Source organism: Anolis carolinensis, chromosome 1, assembly GCF_035594765.1.
Source record: "Anolis carolinensis isolate JA03-04 chromosome 1, rAnoCar3.1.pri, whole genome shotgun sequence".
NCBI classification, from domain to species: domain Eukaryota; kingdom Metazoa; phylum Chordata; class Lepidosauria; order Squamata; family Dactyloidae; genus Anolis; species Anolis carolinensis.
The window spans coordinates 321,194,841-321,222,727 of record NC_085841.1 but is presented as its reverse complement, the minus strand read 5'-3'; positions in this window follow the sequence as shown (position 1 = coordinate 321,222,727).

Below are 27,887 nucleotides of genomic sequence, written 5' to 3'. Positions count from 1 at the left end.
CAATAAAATCCTCCTATACAGACATGAATGAAAAAGGGAGAAATAATTAAAAACAAGTTTTTTTATCACTTCTTCCTGATTTCACATTTATAGATGATGTTTACACCAGGCTTCATGATAATTAATTCTGCTTCCATTCTTTGATTGTTTTTAATCATTTTACATTTCTCTATGTTTATTTTAATAATGCCCCACAGTCTTTACCTTTATTTAGTTTTCACTTTATTACTCAGATGTAAACACAAAAGTTTTATTATTAAAGTTTGGTGTGGGGAATAATGAGTAGGAGGATAGGAGTGAGATAGCCACTTAAAGAAAGTTACTGAGGAAAGAATCACTGAGCTACGCCCAGATTAAAGGCAATTGCACTTTTCTCACATTATAATCAACAAACTATAATGAGCTCATCCAAATGCAGTCATTCAAAACAATTTCTGCCACATTTTTAATGTGTAATGTCATTTCTGATTTTTTTTTTTTTTGGCAGCATCCCTCCCCTATGTTTAGATTTTTACAAAGTGTTACAGTGGAGGTGCTTTTTTATAAAGTGCTTCCTATTCTGTGGAGTTGATTTCACACTGCTCTGTTGTTTAGATTTAGGGATGATTGGAGCACATTAAGGAGTTTAATTCAACCTTTTCCCTGACACTTCAATTTGTGCTGCAGTGCACTTTGGTGGCATGTGTTTTGCAGTCGCTGTAGTATGAAGTCAACTTCAAGCTGCCTTAAATGGTCAGTGTAGATGTGCCCTGAGATTCTTCAGCTCTGAGATCTAGAAATATTACTTGTAGTAGAATATATGGTAAATCATTTCTGTTACAAAATTATCATGGACCCCCCCCCCCCCACACACACACACACACATGGCACTATTACAAAACACAGCTATGTAAATGTTGGGCCCACCAATGGTGTTCATGAGCATAGAAGTATCTCCAAAGTTACAATTACGTGGGAAGAACTTCCTCATTGGGTTTGTTTACATATGGTATGGTCTTCAGAAATTCCAGGAGTCTGCTCATAGAAAAGCAATTCCCATGCCACCACTATAAGTGAAATGCACCTGGATCTTGTGCAAAATTAGTGAGTGTGGTTAGGAAATACTGAAAGATTTGTTACCATTTTAATTAATTTTTGGTTGTATCTACACTGCAGAATTAATGCAATTCGACACCACTTTCATTGCCATGACTCGGTGCTATGAAAGTCTAGGATTTGTAATTTGGTGAGGCATCAGTACTCTTAGGCAGAGAATGCTAATGAGAGTGTAAAACTACAATTCCAATGATTCCATAGCATTGAGCCATGTTAGTAGAAGTGATATCAAACTGCACAAATTCTATAGTGTAGATGTACCATTTGTCTCTGACTTTGGAACATTGTTCTAAATGAACAAAATCTGGCTACCAGTATTACAAAACTCCAAAATCAAAACAGTAGATGGGAACCAACACTCTGAAGGCTTGACTGAACAAAGGATGCTCCCAGGCAAGAGACAAAACATTTCCAATGCTAATTAGGGTGATTATCTGAAACATTAATGCTGGCTCCCAGTGACAAAGGACTCTTGCCACACCTTGGACTCTACACAGATATATATTCTTTCCTTTCCTTACTTAGTTTATCCATACCTCACAACCTCTGAGGATGCCTGCCATAGATGTGGGCAAAACGTCAGGAGAGAATACTTCTGGAACATGGCCACACAGCCCGAAACACATACAACAATCCATTGTTCTAAATGTCATCCATTCTGACATAGTGATTAGAGCAGTAGGGATTGGAACTTGGAAATTCATTGCATTGCTTTTAGACAACTGTTTTCTATCAGCTTTACCTTCTTCTCAGGGTCCGGGTGTGAATAAAATGAAGAGGAGGAGAGCTATGCGTGCTATCTTGAGTTTCTGCCTTGAAAGAAAGAAGGGCTTAACACATAGCTAATTAATAAATACAATTATAGTAAATACATTTTATTTTGTTGTCAATACAACAAAGAACATTTGTTCCAAAAGCTTTTTCCAAAAGCTAAATGGGGAAAAAATCTCTTCATGCACCAAAATGAGAATTCTGCAAGACAATTTAAAAGGATGTTTCTTTCTGCCATTCCATCTCCCTTGAAGAGTAAGAGCAATGAAAGAGGCATCAGATTTCCAACTTTTTCAATTTCTCACTGAATGGTGGTAATTCAGTGCAGTAAAAGTGCTTTTTTGAGAGGTTAGGTCCAAAAAGTGCCTCCAAGATTTGTTCAGAAAATAGGCCATGTATTGATTTTCTTGTTATAAAAGTGAGCTGTCGCTTTCTCCATAACATAACAATGTAATGCACAAATGGGGACAATAAAAAGGCACAGGCCAGAAGCTTGGCAGCACAACCACCTTAATGGCTAATATTATACTGCCTCACCAGTAGCCATTTTATATATGAGGTAGTTTCAGACTCACTCAAAACTCATTCCAGAAATCACTGCTCATGTGCCAAAGTAGTCAGCACTGAGACTCGCGTCCATGGGATCCGTGGAAAGCTAGAACTATTGATGGTTTGATGTTTCTTCCCACACAATGTGAAGTCAGTATGCATTCCCAAGGCCCTTGGAGTTCTCAAGTTCTCAAGTTGAGTACCACTGACCTTTTCTCTCTCAATCCTATTCAATCATACATGGTGCTTATGAAGTTATATACAAGCCACTCCAAAGTTCTTTTGAGTTACAGTTGAAATCCAAGGAGTGTCTCAACAAGATTGTCCCGCATATACAGTGCAGTAGATCTGGTTACTTCATCCCAACAAAAGCCATAAACTTCCACTTCTAGTTTATTAACTCACTTGCTAGTTCACTGCATGGGAAAAGGGGAGAAAGAACACACCTTTTCCAATAGAATTGTGCCAGTAATGTATCAAGTAGAAACAAGCTTTCTTCTTTCCTTTTCCTGTCATTTGCATGAGAAGCTAATAAACTAGAACAAATTGGAGACTGCTTTAGTTCTTCCCTCATTCTGGGGCAATGCCAGGAGAATGGAAGAATCTGAAGATCAATAGCATGTCCTGCCATGCCCAGAAACATCTAAGAATGCCTTATTTTTTTGTGCTGTCTGACATTAGAGTTTCAACATTGGAAAAGTACCAAACACAGATCTTTCGACTGATTTCCAAATTGGGCTCATAAAGAATACAAATGTAATCAAGCCCGAAATTAGTTTTTAGGGATGTGTCTCATACGATCTCATCAGACAGGCTGTGTTCTCCACGACTCCTGCCAGGCCACCATGGATTCATTACAATGTGTGGTGAATCCATGGGCCTTTGTGATGAGGTCCGCAGATGAATACCAAAATCAGCATTGTCACAGACAAAGCTGGCAAGTATTTCTTGAATTATGTAGTGAAATTGTTTGGCTGGAAAAATACCCCAACAAATGCAGTTCTTTATGTAATAGATATGGAGCCCCCAGTAGTGCAGTGGGTTAAACCGCTGAGCTGCTGAACTTGCTGATCGAAAAGTCTGCAGTTTGAATCTGGGGAGCAGGGTGAGCTCCCACTTTTAGCGTCAGCTTCTGTCAACCTAGCAGTTCAAAAACATGCAAATGTGAGTAGAATAATAGCTACTGCTTTGGTGAGAAGGCAATGGCGCTCCATGCAGTCATGCCGACCACATGACCTTGGAGGAGTCTATGGACAACGCCGGCTCTTCGGCTTAGAAATGGAGATGAGCACCAACCCCCAGAGTCGGAGACGACTAGACTTAATGTCAGGGGAAAACCTTTACCTTATGTAATAGATATCTGTAAAGTTCAAAGTGCAAAGTTTCTCAAATCAATATCAGAGCAACCCAAATGTGATTTAGATTTATGAACAGATAAGCTAAGGCAGAAAAACTGATCCATGACATGGTTTTACTGTGATCAGTACAAGAAGAAAAGAGAACCTGCAGGAATTTCCTGTAAAAATTGAACAGTATAGGTCCCACTATTTTACAGGAAATTCTAAGGTTAGAGAAGATACTTCCTAAAGTCATCAAACTAAAATGTAACTATTTCCTCTAAGTGTTATATTTCATTCATCTTAAAATGCTTTCTTCAGAAGAAGTTTCAGAGTTATATATTCAATTTCTAGCTGCATAATAATTAGAGTAGACCTATTGAACTGATAGAACTTAGAGAGCTGTTGAACTACAGGTAATCCCTGAGTTACTTACAAACAGCTCACACTTAAGAATGGAGGTGAGATAACAGGAAGTGAGAGAAACCTACCCCTTGTCTGAGGGTGTGTATAGGAATGTGCGATCCATGAAAAAAATGGTTCAAAACTTGCTTCTAAAGTAGGGGGGGCTGGTGCTTCATTTCTGAAACTACTTTCGAAATTTGGCCCAAAAAGTTTTGAAACTTAACAAATATTCGTAATTAACTCGTTAATGGCGGACGCACATGCGCAGTGGCCTAAAACAGCACGGGGGAACTTTACAGAACTCTCCCACCCTCATTTTTGAGCTATCCTCTTCAACCTTGGTACAGTGGTAGAACACATTTAACACAGCTAGCTCACAAAATTCAGAATGTTTCCCTTATCCTCTGATTTTTGGTGAATTTCCATTGCTTTTATAATAAACCATTTTTAATAATTACAGAAATCTGTTCCTGGTTTGAAAATCTTACTTCCTGTTTCATTGGGTTTTCTTTACTTTTAAAGTCATTGTTATACTTCAGAAACTTTGTTTTTGTGGCTGAAACTTTGTAAAATTGGTGGACAATGTCCCAGGAAACCATATGTGCTATAGCACCATGTCCCTTGCACAAAGACAAAGTTTTGGCAGTGTAATAAAATTTTGCCATGTTTCTATGACAGAACCAATTAAGAAACAGAAATTTATCATCCAGGAACAGAAATCATAGTACACCATCAAATCACTCCTGAGAGATGGCCATCAGTCTCTGAATAAGGAAATCTGTTCCTGGTTTGAAACTGTTTCATTGGGTTTTCTGGGGCTGAGAATGTGTGACGTGCCCAAGATCACCCATTCGGTTTCCATGGCTGAGTGGGGAATGAAGCCACAATCATAGTCCAACTCTCAAACCACTACACTACACCATGCTGTCCCAAAAGGGGCCACTGTTTCTTCCTATGAGGCTTAAAACCTCAGTCTTTTGTTTTTTTATGAATGCTCGCATGAGAAAATGTATGGGTGAACTACAATTCCCAAAAGTCTTGGGTTAACCATCCCAAAACTCCCCCAGGATTCACAGCTCTGTGCCAAGATCCATCACTTTTCTTCTTATCCCAGGTTATATGGCAATGGGGACTCATATAATCCAGTTTAAATCAGATAATCTGGGATAAGATCCTGGGATATAGGCCAGTGTAGATCCAGCCTGATCTTGCAAATGAGGAAGGGGAGGAGGAGGAGAATACTGCCATATAACCTGGGATAAGAAGGAGTGGGTTTCTTCCCACTGTCAGGAGTAGAAGGATGGGGCTTACACGTGTCACATACACAGGAATACAACTAAAACATAGATTTAAAATACAACCTTTTCCCTTCCCAGAATGATACTAATATATCATTATATATACTAATATATGTGTGTGTGTGTGTTAAATTACCCTATTATTATTATTATTATTATTATTATTATTATTATTATTATTATTGGCGCCCCACTTTTTCTCTCTAGATTTGAGACAGAAAGGGACTCACGTTATATATATATATATATATATATATATATATATATATATATATATATATACACACACACACACACACACATACACTAGCTTTGCCCAGCCACGCGTTGCTGTGAACTTATGGGAATCCTTTGTTGGCCAGGTGGAATAGCAGTGAATAGCCTTGCAGTCTCAAAGCCTGGCTGTTTTCTGGAGTAGCTGGAGCTTTTTGTTGTATGAACATAGAGGCATGGATGAGGGGTTGTGCTGCCAAGTTTAGTGTTTCTGGGATGTGTAGTTTTGTTGTTTTGTCCTAGGCCGAAATTTCATTACCCTTTTATATATATAGATAAAGTGAGTCCCTTTCCATCTCAAATCTAGAGGGAAAAGTGGGGTGCCAATAATAATAATAATAATAATAATAATAATAATAATAATAGCATTTCATGACTGTGCAGTTTTCTGGCATTGTATATTTCTGCCGCTTCTGTGACTGTTCATTTGGGTTTTGATGATTCCGTAGCCCACTTGTCGATGGATCATCCGAAAATACATCACACAGTCCTAGACACTTGGGAAGTGTTCGACTTGTGATTTTGTGATATGAAATCCAGCATATCTATCTTGTTTACTGTGTCATGATAAAATAATAATAATATCAGGGTAATTTAAAATAATAAGGAGGAATTGTGGAAAATCCTTAGTAGGGTGATAGTTTGCTTTCCCTGCCCATTGGGTGGAGAGTTCTAGTTTGGGGTTTTGCCAGCACACTGGGATTTATCCCCCCTCCTTTTCCCCCTTTCCTCACTTAAAGTTTCTTGCAAAGGCAGGAGAGGTTTTGCAAGGGAGATCCTGCAGAGGCAAAGCCCTGCAATTATCAGGCACTCTCCCTTCCCTCTCTCCCTTCTGCAAGCCCTGGGTTTATCCTCCCTCCACTTTTGCAAGCCCGGGTTTAAGCATGGGAAGACAAAGATCCAGGCTCTCTCCACTTCTGGAAGCTGGTTGAAGCACCCCATAGAAAGCAACCACTCCAAAACGGGATGGGGGATTTCTCTCCTGAATAGCAAAGATTGGTTGAATTAAAATACTTTCCCATATATCCGAAAGGTTATCCAAAGGTATTTAGAGGCATGGGCACCAACGCTTCGAATTGGAAGGTTAATTTTGTAGCGCCAAACCATCTTGGAAACCCCTTCGGATCTATTTTGAATAACGAATTAATTACGATAAATGATTTCTTCTGAAGATTTGCCCATCCCTAGTGTATATGTATTTATGTATTTATGTATGTGTATATACATTATTAGAGGAGGCTTGAAGAAGGTTGTCATTTCTAACAATTTAGGGTTAGATCCAGCAGTTTGTCCTAATAAAACCCATTGAATCAATGGGATCTTAGGGCCCTATTGCACTACATTGCTATAGCACTATATTCCACTTTAAATGCTATGGCATTATCATATGAAATCCTGGGATTTGTAGTTTAGAGATGAGATTTTGAATTCTCAGCCTCATTAAATTACAAACCCCAGAACACCACATAAAGTTGCCATGGCAATTAAAAGTGGAATATTGTGATGTGGTTGTGTAGTGTGACAGCAGAATGAGTACAGGCAGTCCCCAAGTTACAAGCAATATATATATATGATCCTGTTGCTTACAGTTTTCTGTATGTATGTTCAGGCATGCAGCTTCCTCATGGTCCCTGAGAAGTTATAAAAGGGGCTGCAGACCACATGATCACTACATGACTACAGACAACTTCAGACTACTTCAGACCTCAGATCACACACTTGATTGCTGTTTTTGCTGTAAGAGATATCCTGGCCAGATGGCACAGAAAATTATCTCAAACATATCTGAAACTGGACTCATAAGTTTTCTACCTGTGTATGCTGAACACATGAAGATTGTGAGTAAACCAAAGATGTTATTTTTATCAAAGTCTACTTCATTTTTGTCTCTTGAGTGCATAATATAAAACAAGGTGTTTTATGGGAAAGTATATGTTTTTGGGCACTGAAAAACACTTCTGAAGCACTGCTGTTTTTAATGTGCTGGCAAAATCTCTGTTTTCCCAACAGAGATAAGAGGTTATTCAGTCTAACAACTGAAACCATTGCCTAGCATAGTTATATCTGGCTGTATGCCCCAAGAAAATATCCTACTCTAAAGGGTTTTTGGCTCTTCTTTGAAAAGTTATGCTTTTCTTTAAAAGTTATGATCTCCAAATTGTGTTTTCCAAAAGGTTATGACTGCTATTTCCCAAAATAAAGGCAACTGAGGCTATGAGACTTTGTTCCTAGGGCAAAACTGTAAGTTGCCTGTTGTTGGTGGCCAAGGATAATGTTATCCCCCACTATCTCTTCCACACCCTGATATAGTCATACAGACAAACAAATCAGTAACAAATTGGGATGTTACAATAATTACAAAAAGTCATTGCATACCTTCTCATATTTCCCTGGAATAGGTTAGGAGTACATCAATTGGTATGTTTCTCAATTCTTTCCAGTGCTAATCAGCTGGATAATGAAGGGGAAGCTGAATAATCCATGGAGTGTGTTGAAGGCCACATGTATGTCTGCTGACAGCCCTTCTGGGCTTTAGTAAATCATTTGAGAAAATAACTGTGCTAGCTGCCATTTCTTTCCCTGGCATCTACAGCTTAAGGTGATTACTTCACTTTTCCTAATGGTAAGCAAATGTGGGTATTCAGTCCAAAGAATTACTCTCCTTGTGAAATTTTCATTTATTCGCCATTTTCTAGCATTGCAGTAACTGAAATTTTTATTCAAGCTTTTTAGAAATGCAGATTAATCCTCAGAACTGGAGGAAAATGGAATGAGGGCACAATAGCATCATACAGCCAAATGAATGAATAAAAAAATAGTTTAATGGCCAATAGGACATCAATTTCACACCTATACATTCAGTACAGAATATTCAGCTAGAACATCCCAAGCAGGTAGCTGTCCAGCCTCTTTCTGAAGATATCTAGAGAATGAGATCCCATCACCTCATCAGATAATTGTTTTCATTGTCAGACTGCTGTAATGATCAAGTTCTTTACTCAAGTCAACTAATGATGGCATCCTATAACTTAAAACCACTAAACTGGGTCCCACCCTCTGGGGCAGCAGAGAACAAATCTATACCTTCCTCCCTGTGACAGCTCTTAAAGAATGTGATCCTCTGAAGATGCCAGCCACAGGTGCAGGTGAAATGTCAGGAGAAAATGCTGCTAGAATATGGCCATACAGCCCGGAAACTACACAACACTCCAATGTGATCGTGTCACACTTCAAACTTCATTTCATCAGACTGAACATGCCCAATTCCCTCAACCTTTCGTCCTATGTTTTGTTCTCTATATCTCTGATCATCCTTGTTGCCCTTTTCTAAACCTGCTCCAACTTGTGTAGGTCAATGTATATCTTAAAAAAGGTAAATTGATGTGGGTTTGGTCCTAAAGTCTTACCTTAACTCTTTGGTGATTTGCTTGCCCCATGGAAAGTGCACTTACTCTGTGGATTCATTGTTCTTCCAGTGGGTGGTAACTATCCGAAAGTCTCTTGAAATCAGAGCCAGGGGACTTTTTGATTCCAAAAGATTCTTTATTGCTTGGAAAATTATCTTGTGGTGTTACCCTGTTTCCCCTAAAATAAGACATCCCCAGAAAATAAGGCCTAGTAGAGGTTTTGCTGAATTGCTAAATATAAGGCCTCCCCCGAAAGTAAGACCTAGCAAAGTTTTTGTTTGGAAGCATGCCCGCCGAACAGAACACCAAAGCATGCAGGATCGCTAAATGTACGAACCATACTTAGAGTGTTGTACATGGAAATAATGGTAAGTAACAAGAAATTCTTGATAGGATTCAGTTTGTCTGGTTATGCTGGTTTGTGATGACAACTACTGTGCAGTATATAATAAACGTTCATTTTTTTGTTCAACAATAAATGTGAATTCTTCTTCATGGAAAAATAAGACATCCCCTGAAAATAAGACCTAGAGCATCTTTGGGAGCAAAAATTAATATAAGACAGTGTCTTATTTTCGGAGAAACACGGTAGAGCTATCTAAATTCATTGCACAACAGTATATCTTTGTTGGGAATTTTGTTTTTGTTTTGTCATTGTGGCAGAAGATAGTTAGTAGACCCATATCATTGTCCATATCAGCAACCACTAACAAGTGCACCATTTCATAGAGACAGAGATGATTAATAGATGTAAAGATACTGTGTCTGCATGTTCTGCTTTTGAACAGTTTTACTACCAGCCCTTCCATCTTATTAGCATGGAAACTTGAACCTCAAAGGTGACCTTATTGGCCCAGTATAGCCATCTAGCTAGTCATGGTGTCAAACAAAGAATAGAATCTATTGCTCTAATGAGTGCACTAGGGAGGCTTCTGCTTAGCAGTGAGTGGATACTGTTTTTTAAGCTGTGTCCAGTCTATAGTCAGAAGGGAGGGCTTCTATTAAAATTAATAGCCTGGTTGTACTTATTTTTAAAACATAGTGTTATTGAAATAGTATTTTTTCAAGGTTGTACAGCTGGTTCAATGCTGATTGTGTTTTAAGTCAGAAAAATAATTAAATGGGATAGTAGCTGGCATTAGGTTATTCATGATAGAAAAGATGCCAAGAACAGTTACAAAAAAAAAGCCATTTGCTAATAAAAGAAAAGGAAACCAAGATACGTTTTGTATATAAGCATGAGTTTCTAGGCTTTATTTCTCAGTTGGCAGAGGGGAGCAAAAATTGGAAAGCTTTATTGTTTTGTTTTATTAATACAAGCCTGATTTAATATTCTTGCTGTTCATTTAGTCAGTTCCATTGTGAGGATTTTTTTTCTCTGTCTTCCTCTTTCATCTGCTGTGCCATATATATCCAGAATAAATACTAGTATTTTATTTTATTTTTTTGCCATTACACCTGACTGGTGACTTGACCCAGCAGGGGAGATTTACTTTTGGAAGCAGACTTCTATTCATGCAGAAGATTCAAGAGTGCTTCTCAGCTTGTGATCATCCCCTAGGCCCTGCTGAACTAACTGGGCATTTTCTTCTGCTGGGTATTGTGTTGCCATCACTAGCTGATGTGAGTAAAACTGGACTGGATTTATTGTTATGACATCTTTTCCTTGCTTTTGTGTCTGACTGTTTTTCATGCTTACAGAAGTGCAGGTATTATTTGTAGTAGTAGTAGTAATAGTATTTATATCCTGCTTCCTCTCTCCCAAAGGAGACTCAAAACAGCTTATAAGAGGAGGTAGCCATCTCTTTTTATAAGCTGTAACTAAACTTACAATACAATTAAAGCAAGTGAACATCTATGGAAGTATATATGACTTCTGGAAGAAGAAGAGAGTTTAGCCTTCAACACTGCTGAATGGACAGAATGGGATAAACCGGAGGGGGCTAGGTGATATGTTCCACATAGTGACTCTTTAACAGAATCAATAAAGTTGCAGTGGCCATTAATCCAATGCTTGTGCCTCAATTCTTCATTCAGTAATGGCACAAACTGTTTGGTAATCCAGATGATATTTAAGGAGTAAGAGATGTTTAAAAAGATTTATGATTTTAATGAGGCTGAGATTTTAATGGAATTTCCATAGGTTGGATTTACTGTTCTTGTGTTGGCCTTATTTCTGTGAGAAATGGACAATTTTGTAACTGGAAGAAGAAAAGACAATATCACATTAGTTTAGGATGGGGCCTTTGGAATTCTAAGTCAGAGATATCATTAGCTTCCCTAAACTAAATTTCCAGAATTCTGCAGAAGGAAGCCAGACAATAAGAAAATGTGGGCCTCCACTTTAGAATGCTAATGTCTATGCCTTTGGCAATCTCACATTCATAAAGTAAGCTCCATAATACCATAAGCTTTATATGAAACAGAAAAATAAATTTCTTACAAAATAAAAGGAATCAGCATTAGCATTAGCTCTAGTTTTAGCTCAGCTATGGACAAAGTAAGCCCTGTCAGCTGGATGCGGCCCTTTGTGTGCTTACCTCTGGCCCGCCTATTTTCCCCTGTCATTTCATCTTAAGAACATGGTGGCCCACCACATCCTTATGCTAAAAGGATGGGGAAGTTCAGTGTGTATTCCCCTCCTTTCAGCATAAAGAGGGGGTGATCCACTCTGTCCTTATGCAGAGGACAAACAAGAAAGATACAATGTGTTGTCGAAGGCTTTCATGGCTGGGATCACAGGGTTGTTGTATGTTTTCCGGGCTGTATGGGCATGTTCTAGAAGTATTCTCTCCTGAAGTTTCACCCACATCTATGGCAGGCATCCTCAGAGGAAAACATAAAACAACCCCAATAAAGATACACTGAGACTGAGAGCCCTCCAGAGCAATGATGCTCCAGAGCACAGTGAGGAGAAGAGGACCATATCTGATGTGGATTGGTCAGCTGTCCTTTTCACAGCACTCATCAATACAGGGAGAAAGGGTCAAGCTGCCTCCATCACCACTCCTAGATGGCCGTGGAAAGCATTTGACCACTCTGGAGCATCTCTATGCCAGATTGGCCTTGGATTAACAGGATCATGTAGATAAGGATTTAGGGTCCTTTGAAACATGCATAAAATATGACTTGAACAGGCATAAAAGTTCTAGTTTTCAGCTGCATTTTGTCTATACTAGGCAGAACTAAGCTCACAGTGGGAGACTGACCAGACAACCCAGCAGCACTGAAGCTAGTTCAGGAGGTCTGGGCCTGGGCTGGCTTTCCCACCCTCCTTGCACCCCCATTCCTCTCCCCAAAACTACAGATAATCTTCTCTTACTATTGCTTCAGGTCTGTACTTCCTGATTCTGTGTCATGCAGGAAGCAATGGAGCTTATCAACAGTAACCCCCCTCCTCTCCTCCAAAACTCTGTTGCTTTCTGTATGATGTAGAATGGAACTATAGACCCTGCAGCAATGGTAAGGGATAATTTTCTGTAGTTTTGGGGGCAATAGAATGCTGGGGACAGGAAGTCATTGCCATCCCAGCTCCCCAGGCTGCCAGAGCCAGGCGAGCACAGGATGGCTGTGAGGATCACAGCTCCGTGGGTCAGCTGGGGCAGAAGCACAGCCAACATGGAAGCCTTCTCATGTTCTATTTGGAACAATGGGGCTAGCGTGAGGGGGAAGCTGTACAGCGACATTTTCTCACATGTGATGGGCAAGCATCAGCTGGTGGCGAGATGAGGCATGGGCAGCCAATTTTGCCCCAATGCCCCCTGATTCATCATGGAAGCTGGCAAATCAGAATGCTGGACCTCATCAATGTAATGAGGTCCTTTGGCTTCAAACAGACTGCAGTTTCAGGATGTAATTTAGGTAGAGCTATAGTCATTGGCATGAGTTCATTTGCTTCCAGATATCTGGGTTCATTGCCACAAATTTCAGTTGGCACTATTTTTCAAAAAAGAAAAGGATATCTAATTCAAATTGTTACTCTGAAATAGAAAAAAAACCTACTGTATCAATGGAAGCTAAATCCACAATTATTTAAGTTCACTTGATTCAATGGGTCTATTCTGGTAGAGATTCAGTTTTTAATGCATCAAACAACTTTTGGTGTTTTAGCATCTTCCAAAAAAGCATAAACTATTTTGGATCAACATTGGGAAAAATATCTTCATTGCAAAGAGTTGACTGAGAATGGAGTTTGAAATTATGCTTTTAAAAATTTGTTTTATGCTTATGTAATGGTCTAGAGGAGCCCCGGTGGCAAAGTGTGTTAAAGCACTGAGTTGCTGAACTTGCAGACCAAAAGGTCCCAGGTTCAAATCCGGGGAGCGGAGTTAGCGCCCGCTGTTGCTCCAGCTTCTGCCAACCTAGCAGTTCGAAAACATGCCAATGTGAGCAGATCAATAGGTACCACTCCAATGGGAAGGTAACGGCGCTCCATGCAGTCATGCCAGCAACATGACCTTGGAAGTGTCTATGGACAACGCCGGCTCTTCGGCTTAGAAATGGAGATGAGCACCAACCCCCAGAGTCAGATATGACTGGACTTAACGTCAGGGGAAACCTTTACCTTTACCTTTAATGGTCTAGAAGTGAAATTGATTTGACAGCATTTTTCTGATCATACCAGTGTTGTTCAGTTTGTCACAATATATAAAATATCATTGCTCTGATAGCCCTGCATCAGCTTTTTCAAACTACTGCACAGCAGACATAATTACGAATAAGCTAATGTCCTCAGGCTTCCACTTTTGCTCTTTTTTCCTGTCTCTAGAGTCTCTATAGAATAAGATCTTTACAGAATAGTAGGATTTTCCTGCTCATAAACTTTTGATGTATTTTTGGGACCTTTTTAAAACCACTCTTCCCATTTAAGATCTGAAATTTATTTTCAGCAGCCAAGATGTATATTTATATTTATTTCCAACAGAACTGCCAACACTTCATTTATTTAACTTTGACTCTTAACTGTTTCTTACCCTCATCTCTGTTCTCCTTAAAAAGCAGTGAGCTACTCCCAGGATGATTAAACTGATATGATGAACTGTTATAGAGCTGCCTAATTCTCTTTCCCAGCTGTAATTGACCTTCAGTTCTTCCTTCCAAAGTTGATAGCCTTTTAGTACTGTGATGTGTAGCTGGGATTTGAGAAGAGAAGATTTACTATGGCAATGCTTCATGGATCAGTTCAGAAGGGATGGTTTAAAACTCTGAACTGTTTCCTTCTGTGATTATCTGACCACTGGAAATACCCATACACTCATCTATTAATTAGGTATAATAATACTAACTATAATTTATAGTTTCACAGAAGTTCTGAGAATGCTTGCCACCTGTCATTATTGCTAAATTCTTCTGATAGCCTTTGACTTTCAAGCTTTACCTGTAGAAAAGTTGACTTGAAAACAATAATGAACACTATTAATGGTTAAGATAAAGTACAGAATATGTCCTATGTAACAACCTACCATTTTTGTTTTTTAATGGTGTTTTTTAATGGTGTAAACATCAAGTTCAAAAGTGGGGGTTTGAACTTGATGTTGTGTAAGCTGAGGCAGTGGCCAAGTCAAACCCATTCCTCAGCTGACTTGGGCAAGACACCCGACTTCCCCACTTAGCTCACCTGAGTCGTAACCGGGACAACTCTTTGGAAACCATATAGAAAATTCAAACTCCCAGTTGCGAGACTTCTGGGATTAGAACTTCCAATACAGCGCCAAGACCATTTCTGTTTGCCCCACCTTAGTTAAGCAAACTTACAGATAGGGGTTCCCATTCCTGGCCTTCACCAAAAAGGGTGCCATAGGTGCACACCGAGATATTGTTACATCCCCGTTTCCTGCATGAAAACCAATTTAAGGCAACACCCAATGCCAATTTCCCAAAATCATCAACAGTGAAGAGTAGGCGAGGAAAAGCTGAATAAAATCCCACATTATCTGCTTTGAACTGGAATATATGGCATTATGGACTCAGTTAACCTAGTTCAAAGCAGATATTGTGACATTTTCTGCCCTGATATTCTGGGTTATATGGCTGTGTGGAAGGGCCCTAAGATGTATCTTACAGAACCTTTTTCTTTGAAGTTGGACATTGTGCTGCAGTGTTTCTTTCAGCTGTCTCAGCAAGGATATTTCATCATCACCTAAAATAATAAAGCAAAGACAGAACTACATATTTCTTCCAAAGCCTTATTTCCAATATACATTTCCTGTCACTATAAATAACATACCCATTCATCCCCTGAAGATAGCCTTGGTTGTATTTTGTATTTCTTTTCATCTTTTGTTTCTCACATTAAACCTATAGGTAAGTCATGTTGTTTTTTCTTTACAGACTTGGCAGAATCAGACATTTTCTATCAATTTTCTCTAAAGATGTTAGTTCTCACCTTGATCATTTTCCATCTTAATTACTTTAATCTACATTTGACTGGTCATCTATTATTTCACCTTTGTTCCCTTTTTCTTTCAGCAGTCTTCTTCTGATCATTTTTTGATCTTGTCGTTCTGCTTTGGTTTTTGTTGCTTTGGATTTCTTTTATGATTCAGGATAAACCTTTTGATTTAAGTTTTAAAATCCAAACAACCTTTAAAGTTCCATCTTGTCTTTCAACCTGCACTTCTCTTTAACAGCCTACTCTGGCTCTTCATTCTATGAATTTTATCCCTCTTATTAATATGTTTTAATTGGATTATATATGTAGAATATAACTGTAATCATTATATTACAGAAGTATTAAAGAAACAAAATCAACCAATACAAGGAAGATTTGGAACAAATACAAGCAGAAACTCTATAGTAAAACTCCCCTCTGGGTTTCCCTCATGGAGGCAAGCCAAAGAAGAGAACTGGGTTGGAACATATGGCCCACATACAGAGATATATTGAAAAAAGAAGGAAAGGAACTAAAATTAAAATCCCAAGAAGATTTGAAACTAAAATATAGTAACCTTACCTGGCTACAGTACTACCAAATAAAAGAAAACTATAATAAGGATAAAATTCAAAGGCTTTGAGGACCAGGTGACATCATGGGACGAAATGCTACTCAAAGGAAAAAGGACAATTGCAAGGACATACAGGATCCTACTTGATTGGAGCACAGAAAAGGAAGAGATAAAAGAGTGTATGGTAAAATGGGCAAGGGATATAGGTAGAACAATTTTACAAGAGGAATGGGAATTAATTTGGAAAAGAAACTAAATTATACATATGCTTATGATATGAAAGAAAATTGGCTAAAAACATTTTATCAATGGCATCTGACTCCAAAGAAAATATCGAAATTTACTAAAGGTCATAACATTAAATGCTGGAAATGTGCTAAAGGAGAAGGATCATAGATGCATATGTGGTGGACCTGCGAGAAAATAAAACCCTATTGGAGAGAGATCCATGATAATTGTCAAAAAATTCTGAGAACAAAAATACCACTACTGCCAGAATACTTCTTATTATGCATGACCAACACACAATGGGAAAAAATGAAGACAACTATTTATTTATCTGAAAACAGCTGCCAGATTAGTACTTGCTAGAATATGGAAACAGAAAATACTACCAAGAGAGGAAGATTGGATAAAGAAAGTATGGGATATAATGAATATAAAACAATTAACCGTCATACTATCAATAACACAGAATAAACTGAAAAGCAAGATGGATTGGACACCGGTGAAGAATTGGATGAAAAAATAAAAAAAATAAAATATTGATATAATGCCCACAAACAGATAGTAATGAGTATGTTGTAAAAGATGTGTGAAGTAAAGAATGCTAACACAGGATTTAAACAAATAGTAAAGACACCATTACAGAGAAGAATGGAAGTCAAACAACCCCAATTTTCCCACCCCTTTTCCCTGATCTGCCCTTCCCAAACCCTACCTACCCTGTCCTCACACCCTTTCCACCCCCTTCTCCCTACCCTTACTTTCCCTATCATACCTCCACACTTTCCCCTTTGTCCACTATAGAGGCTTTTATTATTTGCTTTTGAAAATTCAATAAAAATTATTTTTAAAAAATACAAGGAAAAGTGATTACTAATAGTTACTCTTCTGAAATAGTTCAATTTTTACTCCTTTCTAATTCCATCTTTGGCCCCTTTCACACAGTTGTATAAAATCCACTTTGAACTGGATTATATAACCTATGTCAAAGCAGATATTGTGGATTTTCTGCCTTATCTGATTTATATGGCTGCCATATAAAATCCAGATTATCTGATTTGAACTGGATTATATGGCAGTGTAGACTCATATAATCCAGTTCAAAGCAGATAATGTGGATTATTGTGATGTCTCAGGCACCTTTGGCCCCTGACCCCGCAGCCATTGCTGATCAAGCTGCTGAGGAGTTTTTCCCATCTCAGCAAGCTTCTCTCTCTTTCCAGATGTCTCCTGTTGATGTTTATGTGCCAGAGCCAATTAAGGATGCCCTTGAGTTGGAGTCGACTCTTCCAGGCTCTCAGGAGAATTTAGTGTTTGATAGGAGAGCGTTTCTCCAAACAGACCGGTCTCGTAAACAGTCTTCGCCGGAGCGCGAGATTAGCTAAACGGGAGGATTGTGATTGAGACCGCATTTGGAGCCCACTCCCTTGGGAAGGAAAAGGGAGGCAGACATCTGGCAGGTTATTGTTACCAGCTCGTTCCCTTGGGAAGTTTTGGGGAGTCAGGCACCTGTTTGGGGGAGCTTTTGAACTTTCATAAAAGTTCTGTGCTGAGACTCTCCGTTGCAGTGTCAACGTGACTATTCAAAGAACATCGTCTCTTGTTCCTGAGCTTCTAAGCGGCCCTCCGGTGCGCTTACTCACGAGTAGACCGGGAGTTGCGTTTCCACTCCTGGCCAAGTTTGGACTGCATTTCAGATCCACCAAGAATTACCTTGCCTAGCCTTGAATCCTTGTTCTGGACTTTACTTCAAGAATCTCCCTGTGAATCCTGCTCTTTCCCCACTCAAACTTCCAATGAGTTTGAGTGTGTTTTGGTTATTGGATTACAGACTTTGGACTCTAATACTGGACATATAACTTCATTTTATTGGACTATTTTTGATCTTTCCTAAAAGGACAATTGCTTGACTATATACTCTGCATACTTTTGTTTTATTTTTTATTGCATTAATAAAGTTATTAGATTGTTTATTGGCCTCCGTGTTGGTTTCCAGTGTTCACGCAGCCTAGGGGTGTTACAATTATCTTCTTTAATAATCTGGATGAAATGAAATTTTATCCCTCTTACCCAAACAGTGGTTTCCTCTGCTTTGGTTAGCTTTGTTCAAACAACATATCCATAAGCCTTGTATCTAAATTCAAACCCCTCTCTCCTGACTAAGCCGAACAAACTTTAGCCTTCCAGATGTGACTGTATCGCACTCCCATCAGCTCCTAGTCATGATGTCTAACGATGAGAAATATAGAGGTTGAGGTTTAGCATCTGGAGAGCCACTTAAAATTACAGAGGGCTGGATTTGGCACATGGGCTGTGAGTTTTACACATGTGTTCTAGTGCATTGCATTGGTTTTTGTATCTGTAAAGTTTATTCTACATTTGGGTTGTACTATTTTACTCCTTTCTTTTTACCTGTATTTTAAAAAAGAATTGGCTATATGGCTTTGTTGGATCTATGTATTTTTTTGTTCTCAGAAGTTCAATGTACATTGATGACACTATATAAGTAGATTGTAATCATGATTCTAATGACAATTGCCTTCTTCACAATGGTGAAAAGTACAGTTTTTCTATTTAAATGACAGCATTGTATTTAATTTTATTTAAATTTGCATTAAAATATATGCATTAACATATGCAGATTGCATGAAGATCTTTGCTAGCTTTTTGTATTCTGTCATCATCATCATCATCATCATCATCATCATCATCTATTTCTATAGTGTTAGCACTATGCATGGCACTTTACAAGTGAAAGAAAACCAGAGTTCTCTACCCTCAGAATTACAATCTAATTCAAACATGACAAAAATGGAAAGGGAAGGGCAGTGCATAAGGGGATTTGTTATTATTATTATTATTATTATTATTATTATTATTATTATTATTATCATCAGATACTGCTGATACTTCTCTCCAAGCTCTTCTACACCTACCTAAAACCCAGGAGAAAGCAGGTTAAAATAACTTTCCTACTCTTGGATTTTAGTCCTCGCCACCTCCCAAAAACCTTGCCTTTTCCTCAGTGGGTGGCTAGATGCCATCTTGGGTCAACAAAAGGTTGACCATTACTCCCTCAAATTGTACCCGAGGAGGCCTGTAGGCAGCACAGGTCCCTCCAGAGTCTCCTCCTGATGGTAAGTTTTGAAGAAGGAATGGGTACCTGGGGAGGAGGAAGCAGATGCCTTTTGTTCCTTCAGGCTCCAGGAGCCTGAAGAACAGGATTGCAGAACTCAGTCCTGGAAATCAGTCCTCACAGGTCCATCACCTCAACAGACCAGGACCTTTCAGTGAGGTCCAGAACTGTTGAGGTGTTTAATTAATCCAAAGTAAACTGGGAAAATGATGCCTCAGGTAAAGCCAGATTAATCCAAAGTAAACTGGGAAAACCCAGTTTACTTTGGATTAATCCGGGTTTTACCTGAGGTGTCGTTTGGTCACCTCAGGTAAACCCATTACCTATCATGGGATTTGGGCCTGTGTAGAAGGTCCTACCTCTAAAGCCAGGACAGTGGCAATTGGAATGGATGGAGGACCCTTCATCTGCTTCTTTGCCTAGGCATGATGAAACTGTGCCTGCCTCTTCTCTCTCCAAGGCCAGGGCAGAGACAGTTGGGATGAAGGAAAAGACCTTTCATCTGTTCATGGACATAGACATGAAGGAGATGTGTCTGTCTCTGCTTTTCTCAGTCACCAGGGTGTTGGCAGGTGAATGGAGACAGGGCCTTTAATTTGCTTTTGGACCTGTGTATGAAGGCGCCATCATTTATACTTTTTAAAGAGATTGTGCACATTGCTAGCTAAGAAAGTTTATCCAGTTTTTATGTGATTTCTGCTCATATTTCTGCAAGAATTTATACAAGTTCATATTGCACCACCATGCTTCTAGATTCCACCTCACTCATAAAGTGGCCAGTTATCCTCGTAATCTTTAAATCACAATAAAACCAGTTACTGAATTAGTTCTTGTAGAGAAGTTATGTGTTAAACAGAGATTATTGATATGATTTTATTTATTTGTTTGTTAAAGAAAAAAAAGAGTTATATATGACATCTTAGATGAACAGTTAAATATTGGGAAAAGGGCCCATGTAAATATGTTGAAACCCTATATTGGAAGATCAGCTAATGTATGTTTTATGATTTCAGAAGAATCTGTTCCTTTTTCTTTTTGGGAAGGTGATCGCACCTTATGTAAAAATTTAGATCAGGTGGAGATTAATTCTGATTTGGCCCAATCTCAACAAAAAGAACTAATAGGAGTTTTGAATAAATACAAAGAGATGTTTTTGGATTTACCAGGAAGAGTCCAAGGAGTGGCGCATCAAATTAACACCGGTGATGCAACTCCCATAGCATCCCCTCCTTATAGAGTAACTGGGAAACTCAATGAGTGTATTGATAGGGAGGTAAGAGAGATGCTGGATTTAGGTATCATAGTACCCTCCAGTAGTCCCTGGGCTTCGCCAGTTGTCTTAGTTCAAAAGCCCGACAAGACTATTAGGTTTTGTGTTGACTATAGACTGCTAAACAAGGTGACCCAAACAGACACTTACCCAATGCCCAGATTGGATGATCTTTTAGGAAGAATTGGAAACTCTAAATTTATTAGTAGTATTGACCTTACAAAAGGGTTTTGGCAAGTGCCTATGGCACCACAGGACCAGCAGAAAACGGCTTTCAGGACCCAAGGGGGACTCCACGAATTCACAGTCCTTCCTTTTGGACTCAAAAACAGCCCCGCCACCTTTCAAAGGTTGGTTGATAAAGTTTTAAGCGGCCTAGGAAGTTTTTGTGTAGCCTATATAGACGATATAGGTATCTTTAGTAATTCATGGGAAGACCACCTGAAACATTTGGATTTGGTGTTAAAGCGATTGAAAGAAGCAGGCCTAACCATCAAGGCTTCTAAATGCAAATTAGGGAATAACACCACTAAATATTTGGGACATTTAGTAGGAGGTGGTTGTATTAGACCAGACCCTACTAAAGTAGAAGCGATTCATAATTGGCCAATTCCCAAAACTAAAAAACAAGTAAGATCTTTCCTTGGATTGGCTGGGTACTATCGCAAATTTATCCCCTCCTTTAGTGATTTAGCGGCCCCTCTTTCGGACTTAACAAAAAAGAAGAACCCCAACCAGATAATTTGGACTCCAAATTGCCAAACTGCTATGGATAAATTGAAGAAAGCCATCACCTCAGATTCAGTTTTAAAGGCCCCAGACTTCGAGATTCCTTTTATTTTAACATGTGATGCGTCTGATACGGGTTTAGGTGCTGTCTTGAGTCAGAAAGGTCCAGAAGGGGAAGACAGACCTATATTGTTTTTAAGTAAAAAGTGGCATACGCATGAATACAGTATGTCCACAATTGAAAAAGAATGTTTTTCTATTATTTGGTCTATCAAGAAACTTAAACCTTATTTGTGGGGTAGGAAATTTGTTTTGCAGACTGACCATGCACCATTAAAGTGGCTAGACAATGTCAAAGGAACTAACAATAAATTATTAAGATGGAGTCTAACCTTACAGGATTTTGTTTATGACATTATACATATTACAGGTAAAAAGAATGTGGTAGCGGATGCACTATCTAGGGTAACTTGAATGATGAAGGTTTGTATATTATGATTTATGTATTGTATCTAACTTTGTGTTTTATTTCAGGAATACCGTTATATATGTATATATGTATGTACTAATTATTTTTGCCATTCTATGCATAGAAAAGGCAAAAATAATCTTTCTAAGGGGGGAGGTGTAGAGAAGTTATGTGTTAAACAGAGATTATTGATATGATTTTATTTATTTGTTTGTTAAAGAAAAAAAAAGAGTTATATATTAGCAAGGAAAAGCCTAACATGGAAACTAGCTGGAAGCAGCATTTGGTAGGTTGCCATGGTAACACAGCTTCCCTTGGGAGAAAAAGGGGGCGTGGCTAAGTTGACAGTTAGAGTATATTCCCTCTTTTTTAAAAAAAGAGGTTGCTGTGAAGGTTTAAAAAGAACAGTTGCGGTTAGGTTTTGAAAAGATTAGGAGCTGTGGAAATCAGCTAAGGACGGCAGCTTATTGTTCACGCAGGGGAAAGGCTGGTAATATAAGTTGACCGGGTGTTTTATTTACTGTTTGAAGAGAAGTTATTTAAGATATATCCATTCAAGAAAGACTACATTGTAACTTAAGATCCTGAAACATTTATGTATTGGAACCATACGCTTATGTATAAATAAACTTGAATTTTGTTATTGTTCACAAAGATCAATTTCCTTGCCTCTCTGTAAGCCTGAAAGAAACCCATTACCTCACGTTGGTGGCAGTTACCGTACCTATCTATATAAGTTACCATACTTTTCTATATAAGTTACCATCTTTACTCATTTAAACCCAATCAGTTCCGTTATCCTTCCTTATCCACTAAATCCTCCCTGTCATACATTCACACATCCTCCATCCCTCCCTCTCACACGCGTGCACATCTCCTCAATTGGAGGCAGCAGTGGGATTTAGAAAAAGGATTTCCCCTGCCTGAGTTGAGTACCACAAATTGGGCTCTCTTCAGTTCTATTCAGCCAAGACTCTGAATATTGGAAGAGGCATATTGTTGATCATCACCTATGTGACTAGTGACCTTGTCACATGAAGGACCCTTCCCCCTCATGCTGTTTCACCAGCAAATTTGGCAAAAAAGTGGGGGAAAGGGTCGCCCAAACAGGGTGGAAGTGTGTTGGCTCCAATGGAGCCAGTACAACACGGGAAGGATCCAGTGTTTGGGAGGAAACGTTCAAGGACACTTCCACTCTGGTTGGGGGCAGGGCCTCTACCAGAAGTCACATGATGTCATGTGATAGCTAGCATGAGGCTCTGTTCCCAAAGAAGGCTTGAAGTGAACTAGGATGCATGTTTTGGTGTGATGATGTCGTAGGTCTTCCACACATCCTAGAAACTCACAATTGTATTATACTGAAGAAACTGCTATATTGCAAAGTGTATGCATGTGTGAGTTGAATGTGAAGGCCATTATTGTCTATTATCTCAATATAGGAGCCCCCGGAGGTGCAGTGAGTTACCCTTGGGTTTACCTTTGTGCTGGTAGGAATGATGACTTGAAGGCTGGGTTGCTGACCTGAAGGTTGCCAGTTCAAATCCAACCCTGGGGAGAGCGCAGATGAGCTCCGTCTATCAGCTCCAGCTTCATGCAGGGACATGAGAGAAGTCTCCTACAAGGATGATAAAAACATCAAAAAATACCCGGGCATCCCCTGGGCAACGTCCTTGCAGACGGCCAATTCTCTCACACCAGAAGCAACTTACACTTTCTCAAGTCACTCCTGACATGAAAAAAAATCTCAATATAAAAGATATTCAAGTGGTTCCAACGTTTTTGATAAAACATGAAATTTCAAAACAGTTCCGTCAAAACATTGCATGAACATGAACAAGTTATGTCATTTATACTGGTACCTGGTTAAAGGTTCTCATAATATTTATGATGTGCATATATGGATCTTTTAACATTTTGCAACAACCTGAAGAACTAGTGAGGTTATTAAAAAGGAAGATTGAACAATTTAATATACATCCAAGATGGCATTTTAACAACATTGCTTGGAATAAATGCTCCAGCCTCTTCGCATCTGACCACAATTTAAGAGGTTTGATTGAGACTCGTTTTCATAATGAGCTAGTACAATTGTCTTAATTGCAAGTTGCACTGACTATAAAATAAAATTAATGTGTTTCTGATCCTGAAGGAAATCATGAAAAGCATTCTAGCATGAGACTAAAACCCCAATATATCCAAGCAGAGAAGTTAATCATCGTCATTAGCATAAACAGTGTGTTTTGATAACTTGCTGAGTGCCTTAGCAATAAATTACCCAAGTTCTTTCTGTTCCAATGCCAAGTTCCCCTTATTTTGTTCTTAAAAATGAAATCTTTTATATGTCTATTCAGAGGTAGGGATGTGCACATGATCAATTCCAGCTGACCTATTTATGTATTTACTTTTCAAATTACTTTGCAATGAACAGAAACTGCAACGACAGAAGGTAAGAATGAGTTGTGGGGAAAATGGTGCATAAGAACAACAGAACAATTAAAGCGACAATCTGCAAATCTCTATGTTAAAACCATACTGCTGCTGTGATGCTCACCTTTGAGTTAGGATTAAAGCTTCCTTCTTTGGTTTATGTGTATGGGGATTGTTGTCTCGATTATGGGCTATATTTCTATTTTTCATATTTGTCATTACGTCAGCTTTGACTTATGATGACCATACAAATGGGAGACCTCCAAGAGCACTAGTCCTCATGAGCCATGTGAGGTCTTGTAAGATCAGTGTCATAATTTACTTGACTGACTGAATCAATCCATCTTCCTCTTTTCATATTGCCTTCCATTGTTACTGAGTATTAGTGTCTTTTCCAGCAATAGAAATCATAGAATCATATAAATTATTAATTTTAAACTTTGAATTTAAAATGTAAATTATGTTAGTATTGGTCTTTTAATCTTTGTTATATGTTTTTAATATATGTATTTTATGGTTCTTTGTTTAATCTATCTATTTTAATTATGTTGTAGCCACCTCGAGCCATGAGGAAAGGCAGGTAAGAAATAATAATGATAATGATAAATATGATGATGATGATGATGATGATTATTTAGCTGTAAGAGACCACAGTGGTCATCCAGTTCAACCTCCTGCCATGCAGAAATACACAATCAAAGTACTCTCAATACATGACTATCCAGACTTCGTTTAAAAACCTTAAGTGAAAGAAAATCCACCACCCTGCGATGCAGCATATTCCACTGTTGAACAGTTTTTATCATGTGGAATTTCTTTGTAATATTCGGATGGAATCTCTTTTCCTGCAGTTTGAATCTAATGTTCAAAGTTCTAGTCTGTAGAACAGTGGAAAACAAGTGTTTACCCTAATCAATGTAGCATTCTTTGAAATATTTAAACATGGTTATCATATCACTGCTTAACTTTCTCTTTCTCAGGTTAAACACACGCAGATTCCTAAGATGCTCCTCATATGGCATGGTTTTCAGACCTTTTACCATTTTTGTTGCCCTCCTGTAGATACATTCTAACGTAGCTTGTCAATATCCTTGAATTGTGGTGCCCAGAACTGGACACAGTGTTCCTGGTGAGGCCACACCAAAACAGAATATAGTAATAGTAGTACTTCACTTCAAACTCTTATTAATGCAACCTGAAATCACAATGCTACGAAAAGATCAAGAAAAATAAGAGCGAAATACAGTCATCTGTCTGTATCCACAGGTTTTGCATCCACTGATTCAATCACGAATGGTTTAAAAAATTCAAAACAATCTATTTAGAAATGGAAAAGGAAGAATTGGTGATTATTTTACTCACTGTGGCAAGATTTATAATTGGAAGGAATTGGAAGATAGAATCCAATCTCACACTGGAAGCATGGTATGGGGAGGTATGGAACATAGCTTTAAAATGTAAATTATGAATGGAAATGAGGGGGTTCAGGGGGATCTTATTTTGATTTATACTGGTCTGTTTTTATCAAATATGTTCTTCTTCTTTATTCGTTCAGTCATTTTCGACTCTTCATGACCTCATGGACCAGTCCACACCAGAGCTCCCTGTTGGCCCTCACTGCCCCAGTTCCTTCAAGGTCAAGCCAGTCACTTCAAGGATACCATCTATCCATCACGCCCTTGGTAAGCCTCTCTTCCTTTTTCCTTACATTTTCCCCAGCATCATGATCTTTTCCAAACTTTCCTTTCTTATGATGTGGCCAAAATACTTCATCTTTGCCTCTAATATCCTTCCCTCCAGTGAGCAGCCGGGCATTATTTCCTGGAGGATGGACTGGTTGGATCTTCTTGCGGTCCAAGGCACTCTCAGGATTTTCCTCCAGCACCAAAGTTCAAAAGCATCAATCTTCCTTCGCTCAGCCTTCCTTATGGTCCAGCTCTCACATCCATAGGTTACCATTGCTTTCACTATGCAGACCTTTGTTGCCAGTGTGATGTCTCTGCTCTTCACTATTTTATCGAGGTTGGCCTTTGCTCTCCTCCCAGGAAGTAAATGTCTTCTGATTTCCTGGCTGCAGTCTGCATCTGCAGTGATCTTTGTGCCTAGAAATATAAAGTCTGTCACAGCCTCCACGTTTTCTCCCACTATTTGCCAGTTATCAGTCAGTCTGGTTGCCATAATCTTGGTTTTCTTGATGTTTAACTGCAACCCAGCTTTTGCACTTTCTTCTTTCACCTTGGTGATAAGGCTCCTCTGCTCCTCCTCACTTTCCAAGAGTACTGAAGGAACTAGCTGAAGTTATTTTAAAACCACTGGCAATCATATTTGAGAGTTCTTAGAGAACGGGAGAAGTCCCAGAAGATTGGAGGAGGGCAAATGTGGTCCCTATCTTCAAGAAGGGAAAAAACAATGACCCAACAATTACCGTCGGGTCAGCCTCACATCGATACCAGGCAAGATTCTGGAAAAGATCATTAAGGAAGTGGTCTGCAAACACTTAGAAACAAATACAGTCATTGCTAATAGTCAACACAGATTTACCAAAAACAAGTCATGCCAGACTAATCTGATCTCTTTTTTCGATAAAGTTACGAGTTGGGTCGATACAGGGAATGCCGTGGATGTAGCGTACCTAGATTTCAGTAAGGCCTTCGACAAAGTCCCTCACAACCTTCTGGCAAACAAACTAGTAAAATGTGGGTTAGACAAAACTACGGTTAGGTGGATCTGTAATTGGCTAAGCAAACGAACCCAAAGGGTGCTCACCAATGCATCATCTTCATCTTGGAAAGAAGTCACGAGTGGAGTGCCGCAGGGTTCCATCCTGGCCTAGTTCTGTTTAACATCTTTATTAACGACATAGACAAAGGGTTACAAGGCAAGATCATCATGTTTGCAGATGACACCAAACTGGGAGGGATAGCCAACACTCCAGAAGAAAGGAGCAGAATTCAAAATAATCTTAATAGAATAGAGAGATGGGCCAAAACTAACAAAAATGAAGTTCAACAGGGACAAATGCAAGATACTTCACTTCAGCAGAAAAAATGGAATGCAAAGATACAGAATGAGGGACGTCTGGCTAGACAGCAGTACATATGAAAAAGATCTTGGAGTCCTTGTGGACAACAAGTTAAACATGAGCCAGCAATGTGATGTGGCTGCTAAGAAAGCCAACGGGATTTTGGCCTGCATCAATAGGGATATAGCGTCTAGATCCAGGGAAGTCGTGCTACCCCTCTATTCTGCCTTGGTCAGACCACACCTGGAATACTGTGTCCAATTCTGGGCACCGCAGTTGAAGGGAGATGTTGACAAGCTGGAAAGTGTCCAGAGGAGGGCAACTAAAATGTTCAAAGGTCTGGAGAACAAGCCCTATGAGGAGTGGCTTAAAGAACTGGGCATGTTTAGCCTGCAGAAGAGAAGGCTAAGAGGAGACATGATAGCCATGTACAAATATGTGAGTGGAAGTCATAGGGAGGAGGGAGCAAGCTTGTTTTCTGCTGCCCTGCAGACTAGGACACAGAACAATGGCTTCAAACTACAGGAAAG